This window comes from Carcharhinus amblyrhynchos, unplaced genomic scaffold (genome assembly GCF_965287045.1).
Source record: "Carcharhinus amblyrhynchos unplaced genomic scaffold, sCarAmb.v2.hapA scaffold_45, whole genome shotgun sequence".
Classification (NCBI taxonomy): Eukaryota; Metazoa; Chordata; class Chondrichthyes; order Carcharhiniformes; family Carcharhinidae; genus Carcharhinus; species Carcharhinus amblyrhynchos.
Genome location: NW_027649786.1, coordinates 1878676 through 1900995, shown reverse-complemented (window position 1 = coordinate 1900995; position 22320 = coordinate 1878676). Strand labels below are relative to the sequence as shown.

General features: G+C 44.7%; 1 protein-coding gene across 1 annotated transcript in view; it reads left to right on the top strand.

Moving 5' to 3' along the window:
* Positions 1-12900: 12900 nt before the first annotated feature.
* The window catches only part of LOC145337237 (butyrophilin subfamily 3 member A1-like), a 360163-nt gene continuing 350743 nt past the window's right edge, over positions 12901-22320 (top strand). Inside the window, exons 1-2 of the mRNA XM_080182029.1 lie at positions 12901-13002; positions 21139-21305. The gene's annotated coding sequence lies outside the window, so the exon portion shown is untranslated. The remainder of the gene's footprint in view (positions 13003-21138; positions 21306-22320) is intronic.

Below are 22320 nucleotides of genomic sequence, written 5' to 3'. Positions count from 1 at the left end.
TTTGAAGGGTGGAGGGACCGAGTCTGATGTGATAGTGCACGTAGGAGAGAAGGATGTAGGAACAAAGTGCAGGGGGGACATACGTAGGCAGTTCAGGGAGTTGGGGGCTAAGCTGAAATGTAGGGCCTCCAGGGTGGCGTTCTCTGGGCTGCTGCCGGTGCCTGGGGCTAGCAGGGCTAGAAATAATGAGATACTCCAACTAAATGCGTGGTTGAAGGATTGGTGTAGGGCAGAGGGTTTTAGATTCGTAGACCACTGGGAAGTCTTTATGAAAGAGGGGCAAATATACAAGAGGGATGGGGTACAGTTAACTGGGAAGGGTGTGCATATCTTAGCTGGAAGGTTAGCTGGAGTGTTTCGGCAGGGTTTAAACTAATATGGAGGGGGGGTGGGGATGTGGACGGAACTGGGATTGGGGATAGGGTAAGCCCGGAGGGTAGGAAGAAGGATCGGATTGTTTCTGAGGGTCTTCGGTGCATGTGTTTCAATGCTAGGAGTGTGACTGGCAAACAGATGAACTGAAGGCAATAATGTTCAAAAGGAAGTTGGAAGTGGTGGCGGTGACAGAGACTTGGTTAAAGGAAGGGCAGGACTGGCAGTTGAATGTTCCCGGGTATAAGTGCTTCAGGCGTGATAGGGGTGGGTCGCTGAGAGGTGGGGGAGTGGCGTTGTTAGTTAAGGATTGCATCATAGCAGTGCAGAGGGAGGGAGGTATAGAGGATATAGGAATCGAGTCGCTATGGGTGGAGTTGAGGAATAGGAAGGGAGATGTTTCTATGTTGGGTGTGTACTACAGACCGCCCAACAGCCCGAGGGCTGTGGAAGAAGGGATAAGCAGGGACATTCTAGATAAGTGCAGGAAGAATAGGGTGGTGGTAGTGGGAGATTTTAATCTCCCTGGGGTAGACTGGAAGGTGCCGAGATCAGAGGGTGCTGACGGGGAGGAATTTGTACAGTGTGTAATGGAAGGATCCCTGGAGCAGTATGTGGATAGCCCGACCAGAGAGGGGGCTATACTGGACTTGGTTCTGGGGAATGAGCCTGGGCAGGTGGTTGACGTTGAAGTAGGAGAGCAGGTGGCTAACAGTGACCACAACTCTGTCTGGTTTAAGATATCAATGGATAAAGATGAAGCCTGTCCTAAGGGGAGGGTGTTAAACTGGGGGAGGGCTAGATACAACCGGATTAGGCAGGATCTTAAAGATACGGACTGGGGTAAGCTGTTTGATGGCAGGTCGACGCTGGGTATGTGGGAGTCTCTCAAGGGAAAACTAAAATCTTTGCAGGAAAGACATGTGCCGGTCAAGAGGAAGGATGGGAAGGGTAGGATTAGAGAGCCGTGGGTAACTAGGGATATTGAGGACCTGGTCAGGAGGAAGAGGGAGGCGTACATTAGATCTAGGCATTTGAGGACAGAGATAGCGTTAGAAGAATACAGAGAATGTAGGAGAGAACTTAAAAGGGGCATCAGAAAGGCAAAAAGGGGCCACGAAATGGCTTTGGCGGGTAGGATTAAAGAAAATCCTAAGGCATTTTACTCCTATGTCAGAAATAAAAGGATGGTTAGAGGGAAGATTGGTCCTCTCAGGGACAGAGGAGGGGAACTATGCTCGGAGCCTGGGGGAATGGGGGAGATCCTGAATGAATACTTTGCGTCGGTATTCACGCAGGAGAGGGGCCTGATGTCTGGTGCTGTGCTTGAGGAGTTTGAGGATCCGTTGAGGGAAATAGTCATCACGAGGGAAGAGGTGTTGGGACTTTTAGACAGTATAAAGACGGATAAATCTCCGGGGCCTGATGGCATCTATCCCAGGCTGTTAAGGGAGGTGAGGGATGAAATTGCTGGGCCTCTGACACAAATCTTTGTCTCTTCTTTGGACACAGGTGAGGTCCCAGAGGATTGGCGCATTGCAAATGTAGTACCGTTGTTTAAAAAGGGTCAGAGGGATAGCCCAGGGAATTATAGGCCGGTGAGCTTGACTTCAGTTATAGGCAAGCTAATGGAGAGGATCCTCAAGGATAGGATGTATGAACATCTGGAGCGCTGCAATCTGATCAGGGATACGCAGCATGGCTTCGTTACAGGGAGGTCGTGCCTTACGAATCTAGTGGAATTTTTTGAAGAGGTGACAAAAACGGTTGACGAAGGACAAGCCGTTGATGTCGTCTATATGGATTTCAGTAAGGCTTTTGACAAGGTCCCTCATGGTAGGCTGATAGAAAAGGTGAAGGCTCATGGGATACAAGGCCAGGTATGTAGCTGGGTGGAGAACTGGCTTGGGAGGAGGAGACAGCGAGTAGTAGTGGAAGGCTCCTTTTCCAATTGGAGGTCTGTCACCAGTGGTGTGCCGCAGGGCTCGGTACTAGGACCTCTTCTATTTGTGGTATATATTAATGACTTGGAAGGTAGGTGGTGTGATCAGCAAATTTGCTGATGACACTAAGATGGTTGGATTGGCGGGTACTGAGGAGCAGTGCCTGGCAATGCAACAGGACATTGACAGGCTGGTAGATTGGGCAGATAGATGGCAAATGGAATTTAATCCGGAGAAATGCGAGGTGATGCACTTTGGCCGGAATAATGTGGAGGGGAGTTATACGATAAAAGGTAGAACTATCCGGAGTATAGATACGCAGAGAGACCTGGGGGTGCAAGTGCACAAGTCCCTGAAGGTGTCGGCGCAGGTGCAGAATGTGATGAGGAAAACGTATGGTATGTTAGCCTTCATAGGAAGAGGTATAGAATATAAGAGTAGGAGTCTGATGTTGCAGTTGTATAGAACGTTGGTTAGGCCTCACTTGGAGTACTGCGTCCAGTTCTGGTCGCCGTACTACCGGAAGGATGTAGAGATCCTGGAGAGAGTGCAGAGGAGATTTACCAGGATGCTGCCTGGTATGGAAGGGCTGTCTTACGAGGAAAGATTGAATGAACTTGGGCTGTTTTCCCTTGAGAGATGTCGGCTGAGGGGGGATCTAATAGAGGTTTATAAGATTATGAAGGGGATAGATAAAGTAAATGGTGGTAAGCTTTTTCCGCTATTAGAAATGGATAGAACGAGGGGTCACGGGCTTAGGGTGAGGGGGGCTAGGTATAAGACAAATATTAGAGGGCAGTTTTTCACGCAAAGGGTAGTGGGGGTGTGGAATGCACTGCCGAGTAAGGTGGTAGAAGCAGGCACGCTAGGGTTGTTTAAGAGTCACTTAGACAGCCACATGAGCGGGCTACATATAGGGGGACATAGTAGGCCTTACTAAACATTGTAGTCTTGGGAATACGTTTTGCCTCAGGGATGTTAGTCTTTGCCTGTTTAATAATGAATTTTTTGTCTCCACAGGCATTTAAGTCCAGCAAGGGGCATGCATGCGGCAGGTTGTAGTGGGCTGCTCTTGGACGTTGCTTCGGGAGTTGCCTATTGCTTCATGTCGTTAGTGTGCTTAAACTGGACCATCTCAAGGGCAACATGACAGCTCAGAGACTATCTCTGTTACTGTGCGGACACATGGATTTGGGCCTGTGTCTGTGGGAGTTTGCACGTTCTCCCCGTGGTTGCGTGGGTTTCCTCCGGGTGCTCCGGTTTCCTCCCACATCCCCAAAGATGTGCTTTTAGGCTGATTGATTGGGTACTAAATTGTCCCTAAATTGGACCTCCCTGATCCTCGCACATTAGGCGTAGACTAAAATCATGAATAGGACACTGAGACAGTGGGACGGTGGCGCGGGCTCGTTGGGCCGAAGGGCCTGTTTCCCGTGCTGTGTTGTTCTTTGTTCTAAAAACGTTCTAAGTGCCTTAGTGGTGAGAAAACGGGAGTTATTTGCTCTGGTTTTTTCGGCACGCCCTGCATCACAATCTTTCGTCATTTAGTGGAATGGAAGAGCCTCCGTGTGATTCTCGCTGGCATGGACTGTCCGTGTACGTGATTCACCCAAAGTGGCTGCAGCTGAGTGCCGTTAACAAGGTGAGCTGCATATAAGCATTAACGACGGGACTGATAGTCACAACAGGAAGATAGCAAAGATTTTAAGGTTTTGAATGATCAGATATGAATGAACCCATTCTGCTCCAAGCAGGATGGATTTTCTGTGGCAGCGAACTCCAAATGGAACAAGATTTGCAGCAGCTTCAAGATATTTGAGAATTTAATTTTAGAGCTCCAATATTGTACCAATCATCAGCCCGATTTCAAATCTGGAAAAAAGTTGGGGAGGGCATCTGGTAAGGAGTTACAGAAGACAGAATGGGTGGGGGAGTGCAAGGTTTGCATTCACTTCTATTAAACAATATCTAGCAACATCCCCAGCTCTGGGATTACCAGACCTGACTCACCATTCCACATATATTGTCACAACAATGGGAATTACTACACTGCTGTAGTAACCCAGCAGCATGGAGACCAAAAGTAACCCGTAGCATACTATTCAAATAAACAATCAGCAGGTACCACAGGGGTTAACCAGATGTATTCAAGCCCCTGGATTATTCAGCACGGGCAGTCAGAGTAGGCAAACCAATTTGCTCAATGTTGGGGGAAGTAACTTTGCACACAGAACACACTCTGGTACAAATTCTGAATATGGGAAGGTTGAAAACCGTGTCGGATGTGAGGCAGACTCAAGAGGAAAGCCTGCTCCTGCCGGCAAATAGGCGGATTACTATAGTCAGGGATGAGGAAAGTAACCCAGTGGGATAGATGAACATTGAAGGACCATGTGTGTGGTGTGCAGATGAGATGTGAGGAAGTGAACAGGCTCATAGGGGAGCTGATGTGACCCTGTTTGTCGACAGGTTACAGTAGAGTGAATGGAAAGCCAAGGACAGGGTGAGCAATAGTTGAACAGGTCGGACGGAATTAGAGGTGGGATTTATTTGATGGATAATGAAACTAACTGGTGATTAAAAAAACGTTTAAAGTTATTTTAAGAAAACATACACACTTTATGTGGTATCTATGGATGTCGGAACAAAGATTTTTTTGAAGATGAGATCAGATAGGTATTAATGGACATTTGAAAGCCAACAACACTGTTTGATTTTGGGAGAATTCTGACATATGCGCTGTTAACAAGCTAACTTAAAAATGTTGCTATTTAAGACAAAAAGGAATCAAAATGGTAACTGCCTGGAATCAAATAGAAATGTTTGATTTCTGTTTTTAAAATGTTGTGAAGCAAACTGGATAGGATTAGGGTAGAAGATAGAGATCGGAAATTAAACAGCAAATGGGTGCGGGGAGATTGAGTGCAATTCAATTCAATGGAACATTTTGATCTGGCACTGATGTGTATTCTAGCGAAAGGAAAGTATAAATTGGCTAGAAAATTGGTAGCCTTCTCCTGATGATATTTGTGTCCTTGTCTATGTTTTTTAAGAGAACAGAATTTGATACTCTGACCAATACCAGAGGTATCTGGACCATATTTGCAGAGATGAGGAAAGACTTTGACAAGATCACCTGAGAGTCAGGAAGGTGTTGGTATGATATTGAGATACTGCATAAGTGTGCAGATGAGTTACGTACTAAGTAACTAATATGCAGGAAACCAGACCAAAATAAACCCATTCAAGGGTTTGGAAGTTCTTGTATCTATACACTTAAGAGCAGGCCTCAGACATGCACACTACCTGACAAACAACATGACATGAAATGGTTAATGGGGCCAAAGTGATCAAGGCACTGACACACATTCCATAGAGAAACCAATTTCAAAACAATTGGGGCAGAATTAAATGCATCAGTACCTGTCAAAAATGAACAAGGAACAAAATTATTCTGAAAGGATAAATAATTCGGACAGGAACAATTAAGGGCCTAGCAGCTAATAAACTTGGCAAGGAATATCCATCAGATGGATACAGATAAATGGAAGGCTGGAGAATATTTGAAGTCCATGCATGTTGTTATTTTGAATGATATTGAGTGAGGTGATCTGCAGGTGGGGAGTGTCAGGGAGAAAGGAGCATCAAGAGACCACAATCCAGTTAATATTAATGGAATTGAACACAAATCATGTGAAGATGAAGCTGGAGTTTACAAAAAGGGTGGATTGTCTTGTTGCACAGATTGCCCCACTGGAGGGTGAGAGAAGAGAAAGAAGTGATTGAGAATAATAATGAGACAAGAGTGGAAAGAGTTGCGGGGGCATCCCCAGATAGTGAAGGAGTGTGGAGGAAAGAAGGGGAAAGTGGTTGCCCCAAGAAGCATCAGAAGACTCTGAATGGGGATTTACATCCGGACAGGACAATATATTAGATTTAATGGATATAATATATTAGATTTATAATATATTCGATTAATATATTAGATTGGATATAATAGATTTTATTTCAATTGTTTTGAAATTGGTTTCTCTGTGGAGTATGTGGTATTGGAAGGGAATAGGAGGGGAAACTGCACAATTTTGCCAGCAATGCACTTTGTGTCCCTAGTACAACCTTGCAAAGGCAATAAAAATTAAACTCGATCACCAGCCTCGTCCCAGAGGACCTTGGGATCAGATACAGATTGAGTTTACAGGTCCGCTACCCTCATCAAAAGGGAAGTGATCTTGCCTAGTAATTATAGATCAATTTACCAGGTGGGTGGAAGAATTCCCCATGAGAGATTCCTCCGCTTTAACAAATCATAGAGGGTGGATGCAATGCAGGGCCACTTAGAGGCAGGATCCGAGAGTACGTGAGAGAATTAAACAACTATATTTGATTCAGAAGTTAGAGACTGACAGGCAATGCAGGATTGGGAGACAGATCAGCAGATTGAAAAATGAAGAATAGCTCTCAAGGGTGATGGTAAAGGTGGGGCGTGAGGGCAGCGGTCTCCAACCGTGGTGGCATGGACTGGACAAACTAATTCTAACAGGTGATACGTACAGATTTGTAGATACAAAGACAGGAAGTCAGTGGAAGCATTTTACTCTGTTAAAAATGTATGAGGACCCAAACAAACCTGATGACCACCCGTCTGGTGGGGACCAGCATTAATGTTTTCACAGGTTCCAGTTTACTCTGATGACTATCGTGGAATGGTGTACGTTCAGCTACTCACCGGAGGAACAGGAGAGTGGATAAAGAAACTCAATATCTGGATATTGCATCAAGCCACCCCCACCAATCATCGAACACAAGTAATCGAGCCATCATGGGGAGGAACTGACAGAGCATGAGGTTTTTGTACCCTGAGGAAAACCAGGCATGTCAATTCGAATTGCTGACCCAGGGGGTGGATGGGTTAAAAAAGGATGAGACAGGAGTATAGTGTTCACCCTCTTAGGATGGAGTTTTGAAAAAGGCTTAAGGGGAGCATATTCATCAAACCCTGTGAGTTGGGATGATCAGTTGAGATAGACTCAGAGGGTAATTTAGTTATCCAAAGGATATAATATGATTCAAATACCGGATTTGTGGAGATATTTATTCAATGTCACAGAACCTGGCCAGTATTGTCAAGAATTATGTAAACAAGTAATAGATAAGACTTGATTGTAGAGATATTAGATATTACCAGCTTAATACTTGTGGATATCAAAAACCTACCCAATGTCCAAACATGGTCGAGCCTCCCCCTGATGGGTTAGTTAGGACTGGGAAAGCTAAAACTTTATTACATGATGTGACAATGGTGTCTCTAGGGGTAACCAACAATACTTACAGCATTGATCCTGAATCACAGATATGAGATGTACTGGGCGATATTGGGGGATTGTTTGGGAGTGAAAACTCGGTACTTAATTCAGTACAACTGTCTGAACTGAATGGCTATTCCTCCTGGGTTGCCACAGAAAGGGATGACAGTGTGGAGGCTATGGAACCGAGAATGCACTCACTGCCACAGACCTACAGGGTGATGGACTCATAAAAACATTGAATCAGGTAACTGAAGGGATAACTAAGACCACTGGGGCCTCAGTCAAAGGGTGGATGAAGGCTGAGATTCTTGCCAGAGATCTGATAGATGAGGTTAGGTCTGAAACTAAAGATTCGAGATTTGGAACCAGTCCTCAACCTTGATTTGAACTCTGCGATTTGGTCTGGTTATTTGAAGGGTACAAATTAAAAGGCCTTCAACAATTAATAATCTTTCCACCTTGTTGTATTTAATTATGGTAACAATATGGGTTATTAAATGGAAGACGGAGGTAACCAAACAGTTAAATGCAGTTATAGTGGTGTAAACAGGAATGCTTTATGTAATATATTAAGTGATGTATGTGATATAACACTGATATTGTGTAATTTGAATGAATTTATTTGATTGTCTTGCAGTTTGATTTTCACTTCCATGTTGATTTGGTCATGGGTAAGTGATCTATTTTGCCTGTGGCTTCAGGGATCAAGAGGAACGACTGTAGCCGAATAACTTTCAGAGATTCAACTTCAATCAAGCAAAGCAGGTTTTTGGTCAATGTTGTAAGCACGCTAGGATTTCCTGTGGCCAAGCTGGCCTGAGACTTATTCCAAAGAAAGAGCTGAAGGCGGGGAGCCAGTGTCTCCTTATCTGGGCACTGGAATGTGGGCTACATGCAGTAAGGCATAAACATGATGGGGTCTGGTGGGTCCTGACCCTGTGTGCTGGGTCTATCTGATTGGCCTCATCGAACAGTTTTTGATCAATTCATTGGCTGGCGGCCAAAGACCCATTGAGGTATAGGAATGCTAACAAACAGCTTGTGTTCAGGCAAAATCTGGACCAACATTCACAGAAAACAACAAAAGAAGAAGACTGATAGTTACGTGGCAAAATCCTGGCCAGGTTTCGTATGCAAGTGGAAATCAGCCTCAATTTCAGTAACGGATAGAGAGTATTTAGTTTATGCATTGCAGGAAATGACTAGTTTCTAAGTAGCTAAAAAATAAAGAAACAAAAACAGAAAAATGCTGGAAAATCTCAGTGGGTCTGACAGATCTGTGGAGAGAGTTAGAGCGAACATTTTGAGTCTGGATGAACCTGTGTTAGAGACCAGAATAATGAAAGTTGTGTTTAAACATTCAAAGTCGACTTAGTGTTTTCATTCGCTATTAGAGGTTAAAACACACAAGTTTGAAGGACAAAATAAATTAAATATCTTGTGTCTCTCCTTCCTTCATTTACTCCCTGCTTCAGTCAGTCAAACCACCCAGTCCCATCCTCCATCTCTTCCCCTGTTTCCCAGTCTGTAGCTGGGATTTCTTCCCCGTTTCCATTTCTCACTCTGCTCCCACACTTGACTCCAACGCCTGTTTTGTGAGCGGTGATCACAGTGACCATTCAGCCCAGAGTGTTGAACTTTCCCTTGTAGTTCATTGTAGTGCCGATTTCAGCCAGAAGATGGGGATGTCGAGCTGTTCAAAGATCAGTGAAGTTTAACAGTGCAATGTCGCCTCCTGCTGCTGGATACCTGGTACTGGCAGCAATCCCAAAAACACAAAATGCTGAAAGACTCGGCTGATCAGACAGTTCAGCAGCACCTTTCTTCACAACTGAAAGAGAATTAGATCAGAAAGAAAGGAGGGAAAATAAACATGAGCCTGGACTTCCCAATTCCATGTTCCTGTCACACACCGAGTCCCTATCGGGAAATTCCACACTGCCAGTCTGGACAATGTTCAAAAAAGCCCAGGTTGGGAGAGTGAAATTCCCCAGTTTGGGATCTTGCTGTGTGTCAGGAGGTGAATTCAAAAATCTGGGCCTGTTTTCCGAGTACAGAGAAGATAAGAAAGTTCTCCTGGATTAATAACTGGGGGATTGGTGGATAGTTAGAATGTGAGAATGAAAGTGAAATCAGACAGAGCAACACCACCTCCCCCTGGCTCAGAATGGTATTGCAGCAATCAAATTCGATTTTTAAAATCCGTGCAGCAGCTCCACCTAATGGCTTGCGGTGAAACTGCAACAACATGTTTCCTTGTTCAATTCACCCGCAGATCAAATTAATACCAAAAGTGCTGGAAAAATGCTCAGCCGGTCCCGTCTGTGGAGAGAGAAAAACAGAGTTAACATCTCGAGTGGAATATGAATCTTTTTCAGACGATTTCCACCATCAGCAGAATTTTGCTTTCATTACAACAGATGAAGTTTTTTGATTATATCAATACAGTTTACCTGATGCAACAACATTACTTGTCAACAAAATAGCAAATCTAAAACCACAAACTATGGATTTATTTTTAACCCAGTAATTTCTCAGAATCTTTATGTTATTCAGGACCTCAAATTGATTTCAATAATCAATTCGTTCACACAATTTCATTTCCTGCCTGAAAGGCGATATCAGGATTTTAGTCCGTACTATCTGATTATATTTCTCCAAGGTTTTCTTTGTATTGATGTTTATGAGGCTGAATCAATAAAAATACTTTTACTAAAAAACCTATTTTACATGGAGCAACACCGCCTCCTGCTGCCTGAGATCGGGACTCCACAGATTTATTTTTCCTGCATTACTGACTTTGGCCACCCGGTGGTGCTGGAACACCGTTGTTTCTTTACGGGAAGCTGATTCTGTAACTGGTTTACTAACTGACAATAACTAGTGAAGGGTGCATTCCAGTTCGTGTCAGTGAATGGCTCCATTAGTCTGTGTAGATATTAGGGATGGGCAACAAATGCTGCCTTTGCCATTGACACCCCCCCTGTTCTGAGCTGTCACCATGTTCTGAGATTGGTTTCTTGGGTTTGGACTCTGGGTCTGGAACTTGGTTCTTCGGCAGACTGTCAACAGATTTTAGTATCTGCTTCAACACTTATTTATTAGAACTTCTTCTAAGCAGATTGGAGGAAACAGGAGCACACGGGAGGAAACGTACGCTGACACAGAGAAAATAAACTATGAAGCTGGGCTAGCGCTTAATATAAAAAAGGATAGCAAGAGTTTTTATAAATATATAAAAAGGAAGAGGCTGGCTAGGGTGAACGTTGGTCCTTGAGAGGATGAGAAAGGGGACCTAGTGGTAGGGGATGGGGATATGGCTAAGGTATTGAATAACTTTTTTGTTTCTGTCTTCACGGAGGAGGACGTGAATAATTTGCCGGGTGTTAGCGATGGAAAGGTGGTAGGACTGGAGGGTCTTAATGACATTCCTGTTACTAGAGAGGTGGTGCTCGACAGACTGGAGGGGGCTGATTGTGGACAAGTCCCCAGGACCGGATGGAATGCATCCCAGGGTTCTGAAAGAAATGGCGGAGGTGATAGTGGATGCCTTGGTGGTTATTTTCCAGACATCGCTGGATTCCGGGGAAGTGCCGGAAGATTGGAAAACGGCTAATGTTACGCCGTTGTTTAAGAAGGGTGGCAGGCAAAAGGCGGGGAATTATAGGCCGGTTAGTTTAACGTCTGTGGTAGGTAAAATGTTAGAATCCGTCATTAAGGAGGAAATTGCGAGGCACCTTGAAGGGAATTGCTTGATAGAGCAGACGCAGCACGGTTTCATTAAAGGGAAGTCGTGTCTGACAAATTTACTGGAGTTCTATGAGGATGTGTCTAGGGCAGTGGATAGAGGAGAGCCGGTGGATGTGGTCTTTCTTGATTTTCAGAAGGCGTTTGACAAAGTACCTCACAAGAGGTTATTGCAGAAGGTCAGGGGACATGGAGTAGGGGGTAGGGTGTTAGTGTGGATAGAGGATTGGTTGTCAAATAGGAGGCAGAGAGTGGGGGTCAACGGGTGCTATTCGGATTGGCGGATGGTGACTAGTGGAGTGCCCCAGGGGTCGGTGCTGGGGCCTCAGCTTTTTACCATTTATATAGATGATCTGGAGGAGGGAACCGAGTGTAGGGTGTCGAAATTTGCTGATGACACCAAGATTGGGGGAACGGCAAATTGTGCAGAGGGTGTGGAGAGTCTGCAGAAGGATCTAGATAGTCTGGGCGAATGGGCCAGGAAATGGCAAATGGAATTTAATGTTGGCAAGTGTGAGGTGGTCCACTTTGGTAGGAAGAATGGTAGGAAGGACTATTACTTACGTGGCGAAAAACTGCAGCAGGCGACGGTGCAGAGGGACCTCGGGGTCCTTGTGCATGAGTCGCAAAAACCCAGTTTGCAGGTGCAGCAGGTGGTCAGGAAGGCGAATGGGATGCTGGCCTTCATAGCGAGGGGGATTGAATATAAAAGTAGGGAGGTCTTGCTGCAGCTGTATAGGGCATTGGTGAGGCCGCAGCTGGAGTACTGTGTGCAGTTTTGGGCGCCGCACCTGCGCAAAGATATTTTGGCCTTGGAGGGAGTGCAGAGGAGGTTTACTAGGCTGATACCGGAGTTGAGGGGGTTGAGCTATGAGGAGAGGCTGAATAAACTAGGCTTGTACTCGTTAAAGTTTAGAAGAATGAGGGGAGATCTCATTGAGACGTATAAGATGATGAATGGGATGGATAGGATAGAGGTGGAGAGACTCTTCCTGCTCAGAAAGGATAGTAGGACTAGAGGGCACAGCCTCAAGATAAAGGGGGGGCGGTTTAGAATGGAGTTGAGGAGGAACTTTTTCAAAGGGTGGTGAATCTCTGGAATTCTCTGCCCGTTGAAGTGGTGGAGGCTGCCTCGCTAAATATTTTTAAGAAGCGGGTTGATGGGTTTTTGATAAGAGAGGGGATTAAGGGTTATGGGGAGAGGGCGGGAAAGTGGAACTGAGCCACGACAGATCAGCCATGATCTTATTGAATGGTGGGGCAGGCTCGAAGGGCCAGATGGCCTACTCCTGCTCCTATTTCTTATGTTCTTACGTAAACAAAGTGAAAATATAAATAATACTGTGAATTAATTTACTAAGTTTGTTTTCTTTTGTATAAGTTAGGTTTTATTAATTGTATTTCTTGAAAATTACGTCTTTAGGTTTTTTTTTAAGTTGATAATGATGATGTTCGATTGATGTGAAGTGTGTCCTTAAAGAGTTAGTGAGAACAGAACACGAGACCAGCCAAACACCTTATTTAGCGAGTGACTCACTTCGAAAGTGAAAGCTTTCTGGGATTAACTGATGCGAATTCTTTTACGCCTTATAGATCTGGTTAAAAAAATCGATTAGATAGTCAGAAAGTAAGAGGTAAGTAGCAAATATTCTTTATTTTCAGGGAAGGATGTACCTGTATCAGGGGAAAGGAGACAGAGGGTGTTTTATTCCAGAAAACCATAAGAGTCAAACACAGTCCGGAAAAAGGCCGAAGCAGGAAGTCCTTTCGTGACAACTCGTAAATGAAACTTTTAAAATGAAATAATTCAGCCCTGTAGATAATTGCTCGATCTCCTGTTTAAGAAAAAAGCCATTTTATACAGTAGTCCATGTTGAGGAATTGCTACACTTGTTTCAGACAGTGATCCTGAACACTGAAGGGTGATCCGAGCAGCTCCTCTCTGACACTGCACGACAGCTCCGTCAATATTAACAAAAACCCAGTATTACAGATCGGTGTAAATCGGAAACATATACTGTATTAAAAAAACCCAGGAATAGGCAGCAGTTCAAACAACATCCGCATTAAAAAGAATTTGTTGTATACCTTGAACTGAAGGAGGGAATTAGACAGTTTAAAGTGCCCGAACATGGTAACTCTCTGGGAACTTTTACAAACTGTTATCCAACTTATTTAAAGTCTTTGAACTTGAACAGGAAATAAACAACAAGTAAAAGTGAAGGTGGAGGCACAGACTAAAATCTACACCTCGGGGACCGTGCCTGGTATAGACGTTTTATGAATTGTGGTCTTGTTCCTGTTCCACATTACCCTCCTCGTACTGATTTAAAAACTCTCATCTCATTTGGATTTTTAAGAACATAAGAAATAGGAGCAGGAGTAGGCCATCTAGCCCCTCGAGCCTGCCCCACCATTCAATAAGATCATGGCTGATCTGAAAATGGTTCAATTCCACTTACCCGCCTGCTCCCCATAACCCTTAATTCCCTTATTGATCAGAAATCTATCTACCTGTGATTTAAACATATTCAACGATGTAGCCTCCACCACTTCAATGGGCAGAGAATTCCAGAGATTCACTACCCTGAGAGAAGTTCCTCCTCAGCTCTGTTCTAAACTGATTCCCCCTTATTTTGAGGCTGTGTCCTCCAGTTCTTGTTTCCTTTCTAAGTGGAAAGAATCTCTCTGCCTGTACTTTATCCAGCCTCTTCATTATCTTATGTCTCTATAAGATCACCCCTCGGCCTTCTAAACTCCAACGAGTACAGGCCCAATCTCTCCTCATAATCTAACCCCCTCGTCTCCGGTAAGAACCTGGTGAACCTTCTTTGTACTCCCTCCAAGGCCAATATATCCTTTCGCAAATAAGGGGACCAAAATTGCACACAGTACTCTAGTAGCAGCCTCACCAGTACCTTGTCCAATTGCAGCAAGACCTCCCTGCTTTTATATTCTATCCCCCTCGCTATAAAGGCCAACATTCCATTTGCCTTCTTGATCACCTGCTGCACCTGCAGACTGAGTTTTTGCGATTCATGCACAAGGACCCCCAGGTCCCTCTGCACAGTAGCAAATTGTAATTTTTCACCATTTAAATAATAGTCCATTTTACTATTATTCCTTCCAAAGTGGATAACCTCACACTTTCATAGTTCCAATCACTGAGGTTGGCCCAGAAAATTCCAGATATGCAGGGTAATTTTCAACCACAAAAATCTATCAGCTCAGACACCAGACGGACTATCTGTGAGCACAGTGAGTTGTCTAAGCTCTTACTTTCCCAAGACTCTTGGCAGTTCAGTGTTCTTCATATTAGCATTAACCATAGCTGTGATTTCCCCTCTGGCTGTAAGTGCTATATATGAGGTGGGTGTGCTGGTAGTTACTGGATCCCTGCCAGGACAGTATTACCAGGTGATCTATATCCTTTTTCCACCAAACTCAAAGTACTGGAATTTAATCTACTTTGCTGATTGTTAATGTTTTCCCTTCCATCAATATTCTCATTATTCACACATTTTGTTTTAGATTTCTATTTTTGTTTCTTTGATCTTGTTCCACATTCTGTTCCATGTGGCTGATCACTTTTGCAATTTCATCATGCTGTTTTGCAGGCAATGCAGAGGTCATTCTGTGTCTTTTCCTGTGTCCCTGTTTTCTTTCCTTGTTCCTTTTTAAATATTGTTCATCTGTAACATCTTCCTGTCCTGACAAAGGTTCTGACACGGAAACCAATGCTTGAATTTTTAAAATGCAGAGTACATCCAGACTCTAGGTTGCAACATTTGTTTCAAAAGGATTAAGCATCAGAGTTGACTTGGTAACAGACTTTTGCATTCTGTCAGCCTAGCCATTTTAAAAGGACAATCAACTGTTAAGAGGCTATCAGATTTGAATTTGATAGAGTTGCCAGGATCAAACCAATCCTGGTGTAAGAAAATTGAGATTATCGCAGGTATAAAGGCCAGAGTGACGGCCATCTTAAAGCGAATATCTCCAGCGGCCAGGGCAGCCAGCATTCATCTCCATCCCCAGTTTAAATATCCCTTAAGAGAAGTATCCAGCTATCTAACAGAAGGATACCAAGTCAGTTGTTCTTATAAGAGAGGGGATTAAGGGTTATGGGGAGAGGGCGGGAATGTGGAACTGAGCCACGGCAGATCAGCCATGATCTTATTGAATGGCGGGGCAGGCTCGAAGGGCCAGATGGCCTACTCCTGCTCCTATTTCTTATGTTCTTATGTTCAGACAGCAGACAACTACCAAAGAACTCCAAAAGCTTCTGAATTCCATCAAGCCTCAATGTAAAATTTCTATGTGACTAAAATCCATTATTACTGTTTTTCATTTCTGGTAATACATTTATTGCTTGATGGCATGATGGCACAGTGATTAGCACTGCTGCCTCACAGTGCCATGGTATTCCAGTCTTGGGTGACTGTGTAGAGTTTGCATGTTCATCATTGCGTGGGTTTCTGTCTGGGTGCTGTGATTTCCTCCCACAGTTCAAAGATGTGCAGATTGGTTGGATTGGCTATGCTAAATTACCCCTTAGTGTCCCAAGATATGTAGATTATTGGGGTAAATGCACATAGATGGGAAGAAGGGGGTGGTGGACCTGGATAAGAAGCCCTGTCAGTGTCAGTGCAGATTCAGAGGGCTGATTGGCCTCCTTCTACCCAGTAGGAACATCAGAACATAAGAAATAGGAGCAGGAGTAGGCCATCTAGCCCTTCGAGCCTGCCCCGCCATTCAATAAGATCATGGCTGATCTGTCATGGCTCAGTTCCACATTCCCGCCCTCTCCCCATAACCCTTAATCCCCTCGCTTATCAAAAACCCATCAACCTGCGTCTTAAAAATATTTAGCGAGGTAGCCTCCACCACTTCAACGGGCAGAGAATTCCAGAGATTCACCACCCTTTGAGTGAAGAAGTTCCTCCTCAACTCTGTTCTAAACCGCCCCCCCTTTATCTTGAGGCTGTGCCCCCTAGTCCTACTGTCCTTTCTGAGCAGGAAGAGTCTCTCCACCTCTATCCTATCCATCCCATTCATCATCTTATACGTCTCTGAGATCTCCCCTCATTCTTCTAAACTCTAACGAGTACAAGCCTAGTTTATTCAGCCTCTCGTCATAGCTCAACCCCCTCAACTCCAGTATCAGCCTAGTGGCTAGGGTGAACGTTGGTCCTTTAGAGGATGAGAAAGGGGAGCTAGTGGTAGGGGATGGGGATATGGCGAAGGTCTTGAATAACTTTTTTGTTTCTGTCTTCACGGAGGAGGACGTGAATAATTTGCCGGGTGTTAGCGATGGAAAGGTGGTAGGAATGGAGGGTCTTAATGACATTACTGTTACTAGAGAGGTGGTGCTCGACAGACTGGAGGGGGCTGATTGTGGACAAGTCCCCAGGACCGGATGGAATGCATCCGAGGGTTCTGAAAGAAATGGCGGAGGTGATAGTGGATGCCTTGGTGGTTATTTTCCAGACGTCGCTGGATTCTGGGGAAGTGCCGGAAGATTGGAAAACGGCTAATGTTACGCCGTTGTTTAAGAAGGGTGCCAGGCAAAAGGCGGGGAATTATAGGCCGGTTAGTTTAACGTCTGTGGTAGGTAAAATGTTAGAATCTGTCATTAAGCAGGAAATTGTGAGGCATCTTGAAGGGAATTGCTTGATAGGGCGGACGCAACACGGTTTCATTAAAGGGAAGTCGTGTCTGACAAATTTACTGGAGTTCTATGAGGATGTGTCTAGGGCAGTGGATAGAGGAGAGCCGGTGGATGTGGTCTTTCTGGATTTTCAGAAGGCGTTTGACAAGGTACCTCACAAGCGGTTATTGCAGAAGGTCAGGGGACATGGAGTTGGGGGTAGGGTGTTAGCGTGGATAGAGGATTGGTTGTCAAATAGGAGGCAGAGAGTGGGGGTCAATGGGTGCTATTCGGATTGGCGGATGGTGACTAGTGGGGTGCCCCAGGGGTCAGTGCTGGGGCCTCAGCTATTTACCATTTATATAGATGATCTGGAGGAGGGAACCGAGTGCAGGGTGTCGAAATTTGCTGATGACACCAAGATTGGGGGAACGGCAAATTGTGCGGAGGGTGTGGAGAGTCTGCAGAAGGATCTAGATAGGCTGGGCGAATGGGCCAGGAAATGGCAAATGGAATTTAATGTTGGCAAGTGTGAGGTGGTCCACTTTGGTAGGAAGAATGGTAGGAAGGACTATTACTTACGTGGCGAAAAACTGCAGCAGGCGACGGTGCAGAGGGACCTCGGGGTCCTTGTGCATGAGTCGCAAAAACCCAGTTTGCAGGTGCAGCAGGTGGTCAGGAAGGCGAATGGGATGCTGGCCTTCATAGCGAGGGGGATTGAATATAAAAGTCGGGAGGTCTTGCTGCAGCTGTATAGGGCATTGGTGAGGCTGCAGCTGGAGTACTGTGTGCAGTTTTGGGCGCCGCACCTGCGCAAGGATATTTTGGCCCTGGAAGGAGTGCAGAGGAGGTTTACTAGGCTGATACCGGAGTTGAGGGGATTGAGCTATGAGGAGAGGCTGAATAAACTAGGCTTGTACTCGTTAGAGTTTAGAAGAATGAGGGGAGATCTCATTGAGACGTATAAGATGATGAATGGGATGGATAGGATAGAGGTGGAGAGACTCTTCCCGCTCAAAAAAGACAGTAGGACTAGGGGGCACAGCCTCAAGATAAAGGGGAGGCGGTTTAGAACGGAGTTGAGGAGGAACTTCTTCACTCAAAGGGTGGTGAATCTCTGGAATTCTCTGCCCGTTGAAGTGGTGGAGGCTGCCTCGCTAAATATTTTTAAGAAGCGGGTTGATGGGTTTTTGATAAGAGAAGGGATTGAGGGTTATGGGGAGAGGGCGGGAAAGTGGAACTGAGCCACGACAGATCAGCCATGATCTTATTGAATGGTGGGGCAGGCTCGAAGGGCTAGATGGCCTACTCCTGCTCCTATTTCTTATGTTCTTATGTTCTTATGTTAAACCTCCTCTGCACTCCCTCCAAGGCCAAAATATCCTTGTGTAAGTGCGGCTACCAAAACTGCTCACAGTACTCCAGCTGCGGCCTCACCAGTGTCCTATACAGCTGCAGCAAGACCTTCCTACTTTTATATTCAATCCCCCTCGTTATGAAGGCCAGCATCCCATTCACCTTCCTGACCACCTGCTGCACCTGCAGGCTGGGTTTTTGCGACTCATGCACAAGGACCCCAAGGTCCCTCTGCACCGTTGCCTGCTGCAGTTTTTCGCCACGTAAGTAATAGTCCTTCCTACCATTATTCCTACCAAAGTGGACCACCTCACACTTGCCAACATTAAATTCCATTTGCCAGTTCCTGGCCCATTCGCCCAGCCTATCTAGATCCTTCTGCAGACTCTCCACACCCTCCGCACAATTTGCCGTTCCACCAATCTTGGTGTCATCAGCAAATTTCGACACCATACACTCGGTTCCCTCCTCCAGGTCATCTATATAAATGGTAAATAGCTGAGGGGTCCTATAGTTCTTGCTCTTCTACCTTGTCTCTGCTCTTTGATTTACTGCATCTTCCAAAGTATTTAAAAAGGAGGTAGGCAAAAGGCAGGTAACTATAGACCAGTTCGTTTAACTTCTATAGCAGGGAAAATGCTTGGATCTATCATCAAGGAAGAAATAGCGAGACATCTGGATATAAATTATCCCATTGGGAAGCATAGGTTCATGAAGGGCAGCTCATGTTTGACTAATTTGGTAGAGTTATTTGAGAGCGTTGTGTGCACAGTAGACAGTGGAGAACCTTTTGGATGTGGTGTTTTTGGATTTCCAGAGGACATTTGACAAGCTGTTGCACCAAAGGCTGCTGCAGAAGATAATGGTGCAAGGTATTACAGGTATTGTATTGGCATGGATAGAGGACTGGTTAACTAACAGAAAGCAAAGAGTAGGGGTAAATGTGTGTTTTTCTGGTTAGCGATCAGTGACTAGTGGTGTGCCTCAGGGATCAGTGTTAGGACTGCAGTTGTTTATGATTTACATAGATGATTTGGAGTTGGGGACCAAACATAGTGTCAAAATTCTCAGATGACACGAAGATAAGTGGCAGAGCAAAGTGTGCAGAGGAAACTGAAAGTCTGCAAAGGGATATAGATATTCTAAATGAGTGGGCGAGAGTCTGGCAGATGGAGTACAATGTTGGTAAATGTGAGGTCATCCATTTTGGTAGGAATAACAGCAAAATGGACTATTATTTAAATGGAAAAAGATTGTAGCATGCTGTTATGCAGAGGGACCTAGGTGTCCTTGTGCATGAATCACAAAGAGTTGGTTTGTAGGTGCAGCAGGTAATTAAGAAGGCAAATGGAATTTTGTCCAAGATTGTGAGAGGGATGGAGTTTAAAAACAGTCAGGTTATGGTGCAGCTGTATAAGGTGCTGGTGAGGTCACACCTGGAGTACTGTGTACAGTTTTGCCCTCCTTACTTGAGAAAGGATATACTGGCACTGGAGGGGGTGCAGAGGAGATTCACTAGGTTGATTCCATGGTTGAGGGTTGACTTATGAGGAGAGACTGAGTGGACTAGGGCTATACTCATTGGAATTAAGAATGAGGGGAGACCTTATAGAAACATAAGATTATGAAGGGAAGAGATGAGATGAAGCAGGGAAATTGTTTCCACTGGCAGGTGAAACTAGAACCAGGGGGCACGGCCTCAAAATAAGGGGGAGCAGATTTAGGTCGGAGTTAAGGATGAACTTCTTCGCACAAAAGGTTGTGAATCTGTGGAATTCTCTGCCCAGTGAAGCAGTTGAGGCTACCTCATTGAATGTTTTTAAAGATAGATACATTTTTGAAAAGTAAAGGAATTAAGGGTTATGTTGAGCGGGTGGGTATGTGTCGCTGAGTCCACGAAAAGATCAGCCTTGATCTTATTGAATGGCGGAGCAGGCTGAAGGTTCTGCACACGAGGACGGCCTCAACCAGGATCTTGGGTTCATGTCACACTATCTGTAACCCCCATGACTTGCCTGGGCTTGCAACATCTCACTTATTGTCCTGTCTGGAGACAATACACATCTCTTTAACCTGTGCTTAACCCCCTCTCCAGTCACATTGTCTGCACCTTTAAGACTTGATTAGCTGGAAAGACTCGCATTCTAATCAGTATTCTGTAAACTGTGTGTGCTTTTATATGCTTGTTTCTGATCAGAACTCCCACTCACCTGACAAAGGGGCAAACCCCAAAAGCTAGTGGCGTTACTACCAAGTAAACCTGTTGGACTTTAACCTGGTGTGGAGACTTCTTGCTGTGTTTACCCCAGTCCAACACCAGCATCTCCACATTAAAACACACTCAGCAGGAGTATTGTGTCCAGTTCTGGGCATGAGCAGAGAATATGAAGGCATCATGTTTTTGAATCCCACTATCAAAGCTTCTCTTCTCCAGGCAAAACAGCCCCAACCTATCTTTGTAATTCCATATCCCTAAAATATTCCTCCAAAGCTTTTCTGCACTCACTCTAATGCCTTCACACCCTCTGCTCGTGCCCAGAACCGGACACAATACCCCTGCTGAAAGTGTTTTTATATCGGGTTAGCATAACATCTTTGCTTTTGTGCTCCATGTCCTCATTAATAAATCTGTGGGTCCAGAATTGCAGGATCTTAGTGCAGAAGGAGGCATTTCAGCCCATCGAGCCTGTGCTATTTCGCTGAAAGAACATTCTATCCACTCGTCTGCCTTATTCACGTAACCTTACATGTTGTTTCTTTTCAGAAAAGCAATTCAATTCCCTTTTGAATACATTGATCCCAATCACCTTTTTGAGCGAAATATAAAAGCAAAATGCTGGATCTGAAACAAATCTCAACAGGTCTGACAGCATCTGTGGACAGAGTAGGGAGACATTGGTGAAAAGATCAAGAAGACAGCGCAGATTAAAGGTAATTAGCAAAAAATAAAATAAAAGATGAGGTAAATGAAAGCATTTTCACATAATGACCAGATAGCATCTGGACTGCCCTGTGTGTGTGTGGGTGGAGGCAGATTCAATGAAGGCATTCAAAAGAAATTGGATTATTAAAGGAAGAAAAATGTGGAGGGAAAGGCAGGAGAGTGGTGCTTGGTGAATTGCTCCTTCAGAGAGCCAGTACAGGCACATAGGACCAAATAGCCTCCTCCTATGCTATAACTATTCTATGATTCTGTACTTTCTTACATGAGAAAGATCCCAGGCACTATTTCTAAGAACCATAAGTTGATATCTGGCCTGTGATGTCCCACTCTCCTGCCTTTTCCTCAGAGCCAAGCAAATCTTACTTTCCAGTGTTTATCCAAATCTCTTAAATTTGCCTCCACTAGGGCCTCAGGCAATGCATTTCAGATTCTAATTACACAGTGCTTAAAACAAGGTTTTCTACATGTCATACAGACATACGAACAAAAAACCGGAGTAGGCTACTGAACCCCTCAAACCTGCTCCTCTATTTAGTAAGATCAAGGACCTGATAATAACCTAAAATCTGCATCCCATCTACCTCGATAATCTATCACACTTTTTGCCAACCAAGCACCTATCCACTCCTGCCTGAGATATTCAAAGACTCCCCCCATAACCTTCTCAGGAAGAGAGTTCCAAATTTATTTTTAAACAGTGACCCCCCACCCCCCAGTTCCAGGGGGAAATATCCTCTCCACATCCACTCTGTCAGTACAACTCAGGATCTTGTATGTTTCAAACAAGTCTCCTGTTCCTCTTCTGAATTTCTGCAGACACAATCCTAGCCTGTCCAACCTTTCTAAATAAGACAACCCGCCCATTCCTGGTAGTAGTGTCATCAACCTTCTATGAACTGCTGCTAACACATTTTACATCATTCTTAAATAAGTAGACCAATACTGTCCACAATACCCCAGATATGTTCACACCAATGTCCTGTAGAATTGAAGCATAACCTC